The sequence below is a fragment of the Chiloscyllium plagiosum genome, unplaced genomic scaffold (assembly GCF_037043375.1).
Source record: "Chiloscyllium plagiosum isolate Xiang-an unplaced genomic scaffold, Cpla_swu_hap1 HiC_scaffold_9, whole genome shotgun sequence".
In the NCBI taxonomy this organism is placed as follows: Eukaryota; Metazoa; Chordata; class Chondrichthyes; order Orectolobiformes; family Hemiscylliidae; genus Chiloscyllium; species Chiloscyllium plagiosum.
Genome location: NW_028270147.1, coordinates 30,767,373 through 30,780,913, shown reverse-complemented (window position 1 = coordinate 30,780,913; position 13,541 = coordinate 30,767,373). Strand labels below are relative to the sequence as shown.

Genomic DNA, 13,541 nt, shown 5'->3' with positions numbered 1-13,541 from the left:
TGTAATGTTACATTTGCACTATTCTATACATTTTGGATAGAAATATTGTCACCACTTGGGCTCCAATGTCTCCTCCTTTTCTCTCACCTTTGTTTTTCCCCTTACAAATAATTAGCCCCAACCTCCAATAGCTATCAGTACTCCACCTGCTTCCTTCTTATTGCCCTTCTGACACCTGAGGCTTGAAAGCATATTGGGTAAACTGGCAACTATACAAAATGCTTTTCTGAGACAAATCTTAAAAATGCATCAATGGTCCCATCCTTGACCTCAATAAAATAGCTACTCCCATCCAAATTTGCTCACTGATGTCAAAGGGACACAGATTAGAGTGCATCTAGAAGACAAAACAGGTATCCATTATGAGATATGCCCTGTCATTTTAAACCCCATTAGGCCTCAATCTCCTCGATTTAAAACTCCTACTACTCCAAGATTATTCTGGATAGCAAGGATAGCACCAGGCTTCTTTTCCCTGAAACAAATCATCTTTATATATCACTTCCACTGGAATATGTGAAGAGCTAATAGATTTCTTTGTCACTGAAAAGTAATCTTTTCTTCTGCTGTCTCGTGCTTTTGCGCTCCAAGCCAAGTTTGACCTGAATTATTGAATCATAGAATCCCCACAGTGTGGAAGCGGACCATTTGGACCATTGAGTCTACACCGAGCCTCCACAGAGAATCCCACCCAGATCCACTCCCTTCTTCTATCCCTGCAACAATGCATTTCCCATGGCAAAGACACCTAGCCTGCACATCCCCGGACAATTTACCATGGCCAATCCACCTAACCGGCACTTCTTCACCTAAGCTCCCAACTGACTGAATCCTAAATTCAGTTATCTCTGGTCTCTCTCCCGTTTCCCACATGCCCCCACTAAGCTGTCCTGATTCATGAGACCCATGTACCATTTCTGACACGAATGATCACCTTATTCCCCTTGCTTAACTCCATCTTAGTTGACAAATGGCTCCCTCTCCTTAAGTACTATTTAAAGCCTTTTCACAATCACTCTTCTCATCACAACAGTCAGTACCTTTCCCCTCAAAATCCAGCTGCCTGTGAAAGGAACTGCCCTAACTTTTGTTGTCACATCTCCAACTTCCTTGCCCTCTCCATCAATATGAAGGGTTGGTCAGCAAACAACTCTGTGCCTGTATTCTCCGTAACCTCATATATGAATCTTCTCAATCACTCAGTTATTGCCTTTGTGTATTCCAAAATCCAATCTTGGGTGAACACTTTTCATCAGGTACAACAACTTGTGAAAAAGTTGATGTCTGCCAATGTCTTGTGTAGTGCCCACTCTACTAGTTTACCCTGGAAGGCAAAGTTGTCTCAAGCATTTGAACATTCAATCTGAGTCGAAGAGGTATCCTGTATTGAAATCTGTGAAACACTGAATGAAGTTCTCTTATTCCCAGCCCAAATTAATCAAGAAAACATTTTAACTGCTGAAACTATCAATTCAAGCATTTTCCTGCTAAAATACAACTAAGTTATTAAGCTTCTATTTGCCTATATATAGTAATGATTTCAATCAGTAAATACTTGACTGTATTGAAAGTATAATAATCATATTTCTTCATTGTAGCTACAGTGGTTTGCTAAATGGCAGATTTTATATTTTTGGAGATAAAGATGATAAAGCTGATAAAGCTCAAACTTGTAACTTAGACAAGCTGTAGAATCTCTCTGTTTAAGCTTAGGAGGTCATGCGGAGGTGAAATTGCAAACATTCACCTCCCAAATCCTTCGTATTGATATTGTGTAGCCCCAGGTTAATATTTAGTACATTCAGCCTTGCTAATATTGAATTAGCTAATTTTCCCAGAATGCACTGTTGTTGCAGTTTTCCAGGTCAGTAGAATCCTACTATGTATGTCCGTAGTTGCAAAGAAACTGAAGTTCCAATTTATTTTTCAAAATTGTTAATAAACTTTCTAGATCATCTTCATGCAGCATGGTTACAACAGTGCTATATTAACCACAGATACACATTGAAAATTATGTTACTGTAACTTTTTTTTAATGCAGCAGTCCTTAATGGATCAGCTCACAATAATCTCTATACCTAAAGTGTCATGTGCTGTCATCATCCTAAAAAATGTGTTACTGCAATAGACCAAAACAGACTCTGGATATTTTCTTGAGGACTAAACTAATCACTCGAGTTGGTGTTGTTTGTGTACTTCACCTTTAAGAACATCATGTGTTGTGTATACACAACAGTAGAACTCTCCCTGACAGCTCATCTGCAGCTGTACTGCATATACAGAAACCAAATTGTTTGCTGCAATGTCTGTTTAATAGCTTGGAAAGTATTTTACTGTTTTAAATAAAGTGCATCAATCCCTGACGAACGATTAATCATTAGACTATGATCATTAACATGACAGTTGGATGACTAGCTATATAGTTAAGATGACTACTTCTGCAGCTAACTTAATTGACTATTCTGTATTTACATGCTTTTTGTTATAAAATATTGAAAACATTCGTAATGAGATGCACAAAATTTTGAAACTGACACAATTCTGACAATCAGGAACTAACTCTATGATGTTAACAATAATGTAAAAATGTCAATTCTGAGAGGAAATTCATTAACAAATAGGAATTGTAGCAACCCCAAAGAAATAAATTTCAGATATTAATTCTTTGGGGGAAAAGTATCAGAAATTTGACAGATCACATTGCCTTATGCAGTTATATAAAGATCTGTTTCTAAATCATTAAAGGTGTCTCAGCATAGATTACTGTTCAAGACAGACAACAAATATAGGTATATACCACCAATAATACAATTATGTTTAAAAAGTAAAAGATGACAAATGATTTCATTTTGGACTGCATCACAGATTTGCTGTGAATCACAGTTATGTGGTACCTGTTTGTTTCATTGACATTTGCAAAACTTACATTCGCAAGATTGCCACCCTGTGCAGACAGGGCTTATTTCTGATTCAGAAATTAAAGTGTCAAATGTTCAGCTCTCTTACAACTAAATTGATTGTCCCCATTTAATCAGAATATGGCAGAAAAAAAGCTGGAAACTAGAAATTCAACCACAAGCCTAGTTAATATTTGTGATATCTATCTACCTTTTATTGGTTGCTGTTCAAGGGCTACCTTGCAGTACCTGTAACTAATTTTACCTACATTACAATGATGACCAGACTGTAAAAGTAATTCATTGGATGAAACATGTGTTGTGATACAGGATGTGGGATATGGATCGGGTGCTGGCAGGTGGGACTAGATTGGGTTGGGATATCTGGTCGGCATGGACGGGTTGGACCGAAGGGTCTGTTTCCATGCTGTACATCTCTATGACTCTATGTGCTACATAAATTAAAAGTGTGCATTTTATCATATCCTTGACTACTTTAATATCCCTGCTTTGGTATTGTACTAATGTCTTACCATAGTATTCAGAGTCCAGAAGCTATGCAATGTTTACCCAATATTTATCAGAAACTAGGAGAGTGTGAGGGAGTGCTGCAGCGCAGGAAACTTCTGGCAAGGTAAGTGACAAGGGTGTTTTAATAGAAGGACCTGGTTATAATTTCCTTTTTCCAGATTCTGCTTTGCAGATCGCCAAATGGAGAGTTGGCCAGCTACCAAATTTTGGAAAATACCCATCAAGCAGGAGTTAAGGAGCTCTACATGAGGTGGTGTTGAAGACAGAGTAGGATTGGCATTTGTAGTCAGGAATAGACAGGATAGGGTGAAATCCCTTTTGCTCCTTCTAGCCCATAAGGTGCTCTGCAGTCAGCATCTTCTACTTCCAACTTGCTAAATTTTGGATATACAGCCAGCAGTAGAACTAAAACAGAATATTGTAGGATCCAAATAAAAATGCACAAACAAAAACAAGTTTGCATTCATACTGCACCTTTCACAACTACTGGATGAATTATAGGCAATTAAATATTTTTGAAGCACAGTCACTGTTGCAATGAAGGATATGAGGCAGGCAATTTGTATACTGCAATATTGCAAAAAAGTAATGGAATAATCACCAAATACTCTTTGTTGAAAAATAAATATTGGTCAGGACACTGGGGTAACTGCCCTTCTCTTCTTCAATATAGTGCCTGGACCTTGTATGTCCACTGAAGCATGCAGATGAAGCATTGGTTTAACAGTAACCGGTGAGAGTGCATTAAGTACTCCCTCAGTACTATACTACAGACTATATTTTGTATTCAAACTCTGGAGTGGAAAATTCATCTGAAACTTTGTGAATCAGATCGGAGCAAACCCTGGCAAACAGGAAATGGAAGTTGGAGATGGGCCTGTTGTTTGCAAGTATGGTGGGGGTCAAGGGTTGGTTTTTGTGGAAGGGATATTGACATGTGTTGTAAAAGAGAGAGGAACAACACCTGAAGAGAAATAATTATGATCATTATCTATACTTGAATTAAGTGGCACAAAAAGATTATTTTTGAATAACTACTGTTAAAGATGAAGAAATCACTGATGATTTAAAAGGATACAGAAACCAAGCGAAAGTACAATGTGATGTACCGTGTATAATTTATAAATCAATTATAGACATCTTTGAAATATAGATTTAAAAATAATAGCATATGGTTACTGATTACTCTTTGAAGGATTTAGATTAGAGAGTCGTTCTGGCACAAAGATAGTCAAGTATGTGTGTGAGAGCAGGTGACTGCAAACCACTGGAGTTATAATGAAATAATATGCTTATATCATGAGACTTATAACCATGGAAGTCCAAGACCTTGTTTTCAGTTCAGATTATCAAGGATTATTTTAATTTAGAAATTCAGAGACTGAAAGCTTTTAGGGCAGTTCAGAGGACATCTGACTGTGGTCAGAAACAAGTTTTGTTTACTGCCTATACAGGAGTATAGGATAGATCAGGGAAAACAGAGCCATCTCAGTAGAAGGTTAGTTTGTGAAACTTCCAAACCAGAAGATTCCGGTTAAATGTCTAGAAGTAGTAAGAACTGAGAAACCTTAGGTCTTGAGATGTGGAGGAGTTCATGTTGGTAGGTTTGGGAAAACAAAATCATTTAACTGTTCCACTGTCCATGGTAAAGAAACTGTCAGGAGTCAGTTAAATAGAATCCTGAAGAACTAACGGGTAGACTTGAATCTCTAAAAATGCATGGGTGCTAGGAAATAAGTTGAAAATTTGTTTACTGTGCATTTTAAGACCTTTCAAAACAGTCTTCTATATCAAGGTAGCCTACTTTATTTTTGTTTTTGTACTTTGTGCATTAAATATTGTTTTACTGGAAAGAAAAATCTGCACCCTTATGTGAATATGTCTCAGTGAATGAGCATCATGTTAAATAACAAAAAAATGCCTATCAAGCCAAGTTTTAGTCTGGGATATGGCTTGTCTAATAGCACATCAGCTAGAGATAATCAGCTAGTATATAAACCAGAGATAAACAATGATAATACTGACATAGATGTCAAAGCGGACACTGAGCACTCCAGTTCACTTCATTGCTTGTTCCTACAGTTTCACTTCCATAAAAAGGTTGACGGGAATGGTTCAGGACATGGGTGCCGGAATTCATATATTTAATGTCATTCTGGAAGTTGGCACCTGCATCCTTTTTTTAAAAGCAGAATCATTAATCGAGGTTTTCAATGTTACTGAAGAGATTATACTTGTGGTTCTGAAATTTTTGGCCTTTGATCCCTGAAAAACCTAGCTCACCTTGATTAAGATAGATGAAAATATACGATATTTCGGATTTAAAAAAAAGGACTGACTTTCACAGGAGGTAGAGCTTATACACAGTATTATCTTTAAAATCTTTCCATGAACAATGTCTTTCCCAATGAAACCCTCAAACATGCCTTTTCCCACACCATAATTCAATATATTAGTCTCACGATCTGAATCCTAACACATATGAAGTTTCATCACATTCATCTAGCTAAGGTAAAAATCATGATCACACAGTTCCTGTTCTGTCTACTTCCAATGGTCTGATGGACAGTTCAAAAATTTCAATCTTAAATTTGGCTCCATTATTCTAATACAAATTAAACCAATCAGAAATCTGTCTATTTATCCCTAACTCCGGTCTGTGTATGGTCTAAACTTGGTTCATCATTAAAAGTCTTCTTAAATCTTACTCAGCCAGCTCCACTCCTTTGGCCACTGCCTCTAATTTCTTCCTAATTAAATTGCAAACTGCAAAGTATCCACAATATCTTTTGTGTTAAAGGTAACATGAAAGCACAAATCAAAGTACAAACTTCATTGTGCTCCAGTTCCATTATGAGGTAAGCCTATTAATCTTTAAAATTCTACCAAAGAATTGCTACAAAACATTAACATTTTTACTTGACCTTATCTCAGAATTACCTCATTTTATGTCAAAATTATTGCAGTCATCAACTGTTGTCCTACACAGTATAAAGGTCAGAAGTACACTGGCTCAGTGCATCACAAACTGCATAAAAATCACAAATACTTCTCCCTTCCTTCTCCTTCAATTTTCATCAACTTATCAAATGTAAGCAAAGCTAAAATCAAATTCAAATCTTTCTGACTGAATGTCAAGCATGCCAGTTGCATGGGATACTGGACTTATATTAACACACTTCGAAATGGGCTTACTAATGCAGTTAACAGTGATTATAGGTACTTGCATGCATGCAGTCACATGTTAGATGGAATTTCCCAAAAATGTATCTTAATCATCAATGAACTAGTGACAGACCGATAAGCATGCAAATATTTTAACACGACAAACTGTTCAGAGGGTTGTAAATGATAAATTTCATGTTAGCTTTGTGATAAGCTTATTAGATAAGTTGGCTAAATCTTTCTCTTCTTCAGATCTCATGGTATGAATATAGATTTACTACTACACCTATAGATGCAACATCTGTCAATTGAAGCAAATATGAGTAAATCCCTTTAGATCAACTAAGTAACAGAGTAGACTAGTAGATCTGAAATGGAAGACAAGAAAAAGTGGGAATTGGAGGTCAGAAAATGTGAGTAAGTCCTCCGTTTCTTCCTCTCCCGACATCCCCAACAGTACCCTTCCACCGACACTCTCATTCGTTTGGCCGAACTGGTCCTCACCCTTAACAATTTCTCCTTCGAATTCTCCCACTTCCTCCACAGCAAAGGGATAGCCATGGGCACATGTATGGGCCCCAGCTATGCCTGTCTCTTTGTTGGCTACGCAGAACAGTCCATCTTCCATAATTACACCGGCACCACTCCCCACCTCTTCCTCCGCTACACTGATGACTGCATTGGCGCCACCTCGCGCTCCCGCGAGGAGGTTGAGCAATTCATTAACTTCACCCTGACCTTAAATTTACCTGGACCATCTCTGACACCTCCCTCCCCTTCCTGGACCTCTCCATCTCCATTAATGACGAACGACTTGACACCGACATTTTTTACAAACCCACCGACTCTCACAGCTACCTGGATTACACCTCTTCCTACCCTACCTCTTGCAAAAATGCCATCCCATATTCCCAATTCCTCCACCTCCGCCCTATCTGCTCCCAGGAGGACCAGTTCCACCACAGAACACACCAGATGGCCTCCTTCTTTAGAGATCGCAATTTCCCTTCCCACGTGGTTAAAGATGCCCTCCAACGCATCTTGTCCACATCCCGCACCTCCGCCCTCAGACCCCACCCCTCCAACCGTAACAAGGACAGAACGCCCCTGGTGCTCACCTTCCACCCTACCATAAACCTTTCGCATAAACCAAACCATCCGCCAACATTTCCGCCACCTCCAAACGGACCCTGCCACCAGGGATATACTTCCCTCCCCACTCCTTTCCACCTTCCGCAAAGACTGTTCCCTCCATGGAGCTTTCCACCTTCTATTAGTTGTTCAATGATTGACCACCATTCACGAATGACTGCAGAGGTTTGATCTGATTCAATAGCTAGGGGATCTCTTAGCTCTGTCTTTTGGCTGCTGATTATCAGTTTTACATGCATGTCATCCACTATTCTGGCATCTCATCTTTTACAACTGAACCTCTGGCTCGAATGGTTTGGTTGGGTCTGGGCTTACAGATTGTGGTTGGATATAATTCTGCTGCTTCTGATGGTCTACAGTGCCTCATGTCAGTTTTAAATTGCTAAATCAGTTCTAAATCAATTCTACTTATCACAGTGGCAGTAGTATATATAACACGGTTGAAATGGCCTCAGTGTGAAGTTATGATCAACTTCATAATGACTGATTGGTGCTTGCAGTTTCCAATAGACTGATATATCTTCTGGTGAGCACAAGGTCAAATCGGCATTTCCCTCTTGCTGATTCTATTACCATCTGTTTCAAGCCCAGTCTGGCAGTTATGTCCTTCAGGACGTGACCAATTCAACCAGCAGTTGCACTACTGAGCCACTCTGGTGAAGAATTTTCAAATCCCTCATCCAGAATACATTGCTACCCTCAGTGCTTCTTTCATGTGGTGTTCAAAATGAAGGAGCACTGATCGCCAGTTGAGAGAGGGTGGCCAATGATAATCAGCAAGAAACTTTCTTGTTCATGATGTCCATTGGCATCAGATCCAACATGAGATGCAACAGTGCATGAAGTATTTGCAAAGCACTCCTTTCCAATGTACATCACTGTGCTGCCCCTTCTGGTAATTCTGTCAAGCATTATGAGGGAGAATTCCAGAACAACGGTTGTAAGCACAATTTGATGAGTATGTCTATACCAGGCTGTTGCTTTTCTGTACTTTTAGACAGGTCTTATTATGGCAAAAACATCAGATCTACAGTCAACTTCTGTAGTGATTTCATTTGGCTCAGTGGCTTGTTAGCTCAGTAAAGGGCAACTAGGAATCAAGCCCATTGTTGTGGTACTAGAGTCACATGTGTGTAAGACCAGGTACAGACAGTGAATTTCCTTCCAGCTAGCAAACCAAATGCTTTTTATGACAATTCGATGGTTTTGTGATCAATGTTCCTGAGGTTTTTTTTAATATGGATTTATTAAGTTATTAAATATAAGCTATCCAGCTGCTATGGTAGGTTTTAAACTCATGACCCTGGAAGATGAGTTCAAGCCTCTAGTCATGAGTTCAGTAACAACATCACTCCTCCACCATCACATGCATGATAGAGATTTTCCAATCAACCTGTTCACAGATATTATTACATACCTCTGGAGCAAATGGGACTTGGACATGTGATTCCTGGTCTGGAGGTAGGGACATTACTAACACCAAATGAGCCCTTAACTTGCCGAACCTGGTATTCTCAGGCTGACTCCTTTCCAAGTATTAACCAGATCTAACTCTGCTTAGCCTCTAAGGTCAGATGTTTTCAGACTAGTATGGCTGTAGTTATCCCATTACATACTTGGTGAATCTAAACAATAAACTAATCTTGGAGTTTATGCAAAACAATTTGAGAAGCTGAGATCAAGGAATAAAATAGTACAGCTGAATATATAAGTACGTCACCAAGTCACCTTTTACTTACCCAACAGGAAGCCTTTGACACTGATCCAGCTTCCTCCGATCCAGCTCTCAGTGTGACAAAGTGTTTGACACTCTTCTTTTTATCTGTCAGCCAGGGCTCCCTTACTGAACCAGATTAACAGCTCCAATCAGGAAACTCATATTCTATGAGGTCCATTTGGCTGAGCTAATGACAATCACTATAACTGCAAGAAGCAAAAGTTGGCATCAGAATTCTACCCATCTCAGTATCCAATACAGAGCTTTGATAGTTCTAATAGGTCGGCTGATTGACTAGTGAACAAATAGACATAAAGCCATGCCAACAATCATCTGCTTCTAATTACAGAAGGGAACGCACAGCAGCAGTAGTCTGATTGTGTTCAGTGAGGAAAGACAGTGCTCAGTCTTGCAAAGATGATGAAAGATCCAACTATGACAGCATCTGTATCGTGTCACCATTATGTGATGGCTGAATGACCACAGATGGCATTGTCCAGCCCCCTGCAGCAATACCAAATGACAACATTCAGAACTACTTAGAGATGCTGCAATCATCTACACTAAAGATTGCCAATATCTTTCTAAGTCCAAAAACACTGAAATTCTTTCACAAAGATGCATACTCTATTTGACTTGATAACCATCAGAAATGCATAATTCACAACTGCCAAATGTTTTTATCATAAACGAGAGTATGAAGTAATGGTTCCCCTAAAATATTTTTTATACGTATTTCAACACAAGCTATCTTTGAAACTTTTTGCACAGACGCACATATTAAATATAAAACACGATCTACTTAACCTTTTCCTCACCAATCCACCATTTGCAAATGTGGCCATTCTGGCAGGAGTGATAACAGCAAACTCCTTGGGGAGACAACGGCTTGGCTTCACATTGAGGTTACCCCCTCCCCCATGATGACTACTGCTATCCAAAATGGGACAAACTTCCAAAAGATTTTGCAATTCAAAACTAAACAATCACGTGACATGGAACTTCAGCAGCAGAAAAATTGCAGCCGGAAATGTGTTGCTGGAAAAGCGCAGCAGGTCAGGCAGCATCCAGGGAACAGGAGAATCGACGTTTCGGGCATAAGCCCTTCTTCAGGAAGGGCTTATTATTAAGCCTCCAGCAGAAAAATTGCACTCAACCAAAATCTATAACTTCATAGTCCTATGGATAGACCACACTATCATTACTATAAATTCCACAGATAAACCTTGGGTCAGTGCAAAGTGTGGGAGGGCAGTCAGGAGCGGCACCAGGGATATCTAAGAATGAGATGTTAATCTGCTGAAGTTGCAACATAGAACTATTTGCATGCCAAATAGAAACATCATTTTGCATTAGACCAGGCTAAGCAATCCATAATCAAGCTCTGCTGTCCTGCCACATCCAGCCATGAATGATAGTGAACAATCAAACAATTAACAGGAGAAGGAGGCTTCACCAATATCCTCAGTTCTCAATGACAGGAAGCCTAGCACATCAGTGCAAAAGACAAGAATAAAGCATTTACATCCATCTTCAGCCAAACATGTTGACTGGATGATCTATTCTGGTCTCCTCCTAATGTGACCAGCATCATAGATGTCAGTCTTCAACTATGTTAAGCATTTGCCAAAATTTTGAAGGGACATATGATTTACTGGACTAGTTCTGGAGTAACGTGAATGTGATCCACCTATTAATTACTGTAAAGTCAAGTAACTTTGGAAGGAGATAAAGAAAGCTTTTGAGAGATTATCTACAAGGTTCATGGCTTTAATTATAAGATAAATTTGGTTTTGATGAGATGGGGGCCTATGTGCTGAAGGCTGCCTGGCAACATGCTTCTGGGTTGGTGCCTGTTTTCTCCAAATTGTGCAGAAGGGAAAAGTATGGACAAGTTGCACAGATCTTTCTCTTAGTAAGATATTTCTGGAAATTTAAGGAAGATCCAGACATCAATTCCAGATTTCAAAGTTTGTGGATGACATTCATTATGGGAGAATTGTAAACTTAGAATGACGGTGCAAAACTTCAAAAGGTTGGATTGGTGGCAGATGTTGTTCAATGCAAAGAGGTGTGAGGTGATACACTTTGATGCAAAAACATGGAGAGGCACTTCAAAAGAAAGAGTACTATTCTAAAGGGTATACAGAAGCAGGCAGATCTGGGTGCATATGTGCATAAGTCTTTGAACTTGGTAGGATCGGTAGGGAGAGCAGTTATTAGAGCATAAATTATTCTCGGCTTCATAAATAGGGGCACGGAGTACATCAGCAAGGATGTTATGCTGAACTTATAAGGGATACTGGTTAGACCTGAATTGGAATTCTATGTACAGTTCTGGACCCCAAAGTTCGGGAAGGATGTGAATGCATTGCAGAAGATTTCGAGAATAGATTTGGGTGCAAGAAACTTCAGTTATGAGGATTGATTGGAGAAGATGGGACTGTTTTACTTGGAGACAAGAAAAGCTAAGGGAGATTTGATAGAAGTCTTCAAAATCATGAGGGGTGTGGACAGAGTAGACAGGATGAAATGGTTTCAGCTCATAAAAAGATCAAGAACAAGTGGGCACAGTTTTAAAGTGTTTTACAAATGAAGAAAATGTGGGATGAGAAAAAAATGGAATGCACTGCCTGCAAGTGTGATGGAGGCAGATTCAATTGAGGTATTCAAAAGGACACAAGATAATTATTCAAATAGAAACAATGTACCAGGTTACAAGGAAAGGGAAGGAGCATGGCACCTTGTCAAAATACTTAGAAAACTGATGCAGGCAAGATGGGCCATATGGCTGCTTTCTGTATCATAACAATTCTGTGATTAGTATCTCTGACTACCTCATAAACCCTGGAAAACTCATATAATCGCTGGCAAGTTGCTCTGTTGTTTGTTGACTAAATGTCTTGGGATTAAAGAGATCTACTTCAATTCCAGAACATAGCTTAATTATTCACTACTTTTTACCACTTAGTTAAAGAAGTAAGTTTCATTTATAATAATGAAGTTATTTTTGAAGCTTATTAAAGAAACCTGATGCAAATCTCTTTTATTCTCAATAACAGTTATAAACTTGGTCATTTTGTCAACTAAATTAAAATATTTACACTGTTACAGCTGGGGAATACTAGGGCTTGATTATCAGTGCATTTCTACCATCAGAGTTGTAACAATCTGACCTCAAGGAGAAGTGTAAGGCATTACTTACTGAACACTATGGTCCCCAAGACTTTCTGGCAACAGTACTGAAGACTAGTGATCCAGAACTAGCTGTAATTCTTTCTAATCTGTTCCATCACAGATTACAACATTGGCATCTACCAGAAAAAGTGTAAATTGCCCAGGTATGTCCTGTGCACAAAAAAAGGAGGACAAATCATGCCAGTCCACTTACTACCCTATCAGTTCACTCTCAGTCATCAGCAAAATCATGAGAGTCTTGTCAGTGCTATGAAGCAGCACTTCCAAAGGAATAATATGCTCAGTGACACTCAGCTGCCAGCGCATCTCAGCTCCAGACTTTATTACAGGCTTGGTACAAGCATGGACAGAACAGCTGAACCTCAGAGGTGGGGTGAGAGTGAAACCAAGCCAGCATCTGATTAGATACGGCAGCAACCAGTACTAGCAAATCTGGAGTAAATGCAAATTAAGGGGAACCAAAAGACCTCCTCAGGGGAGTGCCCTAGGCTCAACTATTTTCAACTGCTTCCGATAATCATACAAGAAGAGGAGACGTTTAAAGATAATTCAAAATGTTCAGCAATATTCACAAATCATGGAATTCCTCATGTGCAGATTGAGGTCATTCAGCCCAACAAGTCCACATTGACCCTCTGAACAGCACCCTATCCACCCTATTCCCGCAACCCCACATTTGACTAATCCACCTAGCCTGCTCATCGCTGGACACTATGGGGCAATTTAGCATGGCAGAAACCCAGACACTGGGAGAATGTGCAAACTCCACACAGACAGTCACCTGAGGTTGGAATGGAACCTAGGTCCTTGGCACTGGGAGGCAGCAATGCTAACCACTGTGCCACCCTGAGATACCAAGGCAGACTGAATCTATGTCCCAA

At 39.4% G+C, this 13,541-nt stretch overlaps 1 protein-coding gene across 17 annotated transcripts in view; it reads right to left on the bottom strand.

The window, feature by feature from the left end:
- The window catches only part of LOC122554240 (receptor-type tyrosine-protein phosphatase F-like), a 469,298-nt gene that overhangs the window by 225,181 nt on the left and 230,576 nt on the right, over positions 1 to 13,541 (bottom strand). The window lies entirely within an intron of this gene.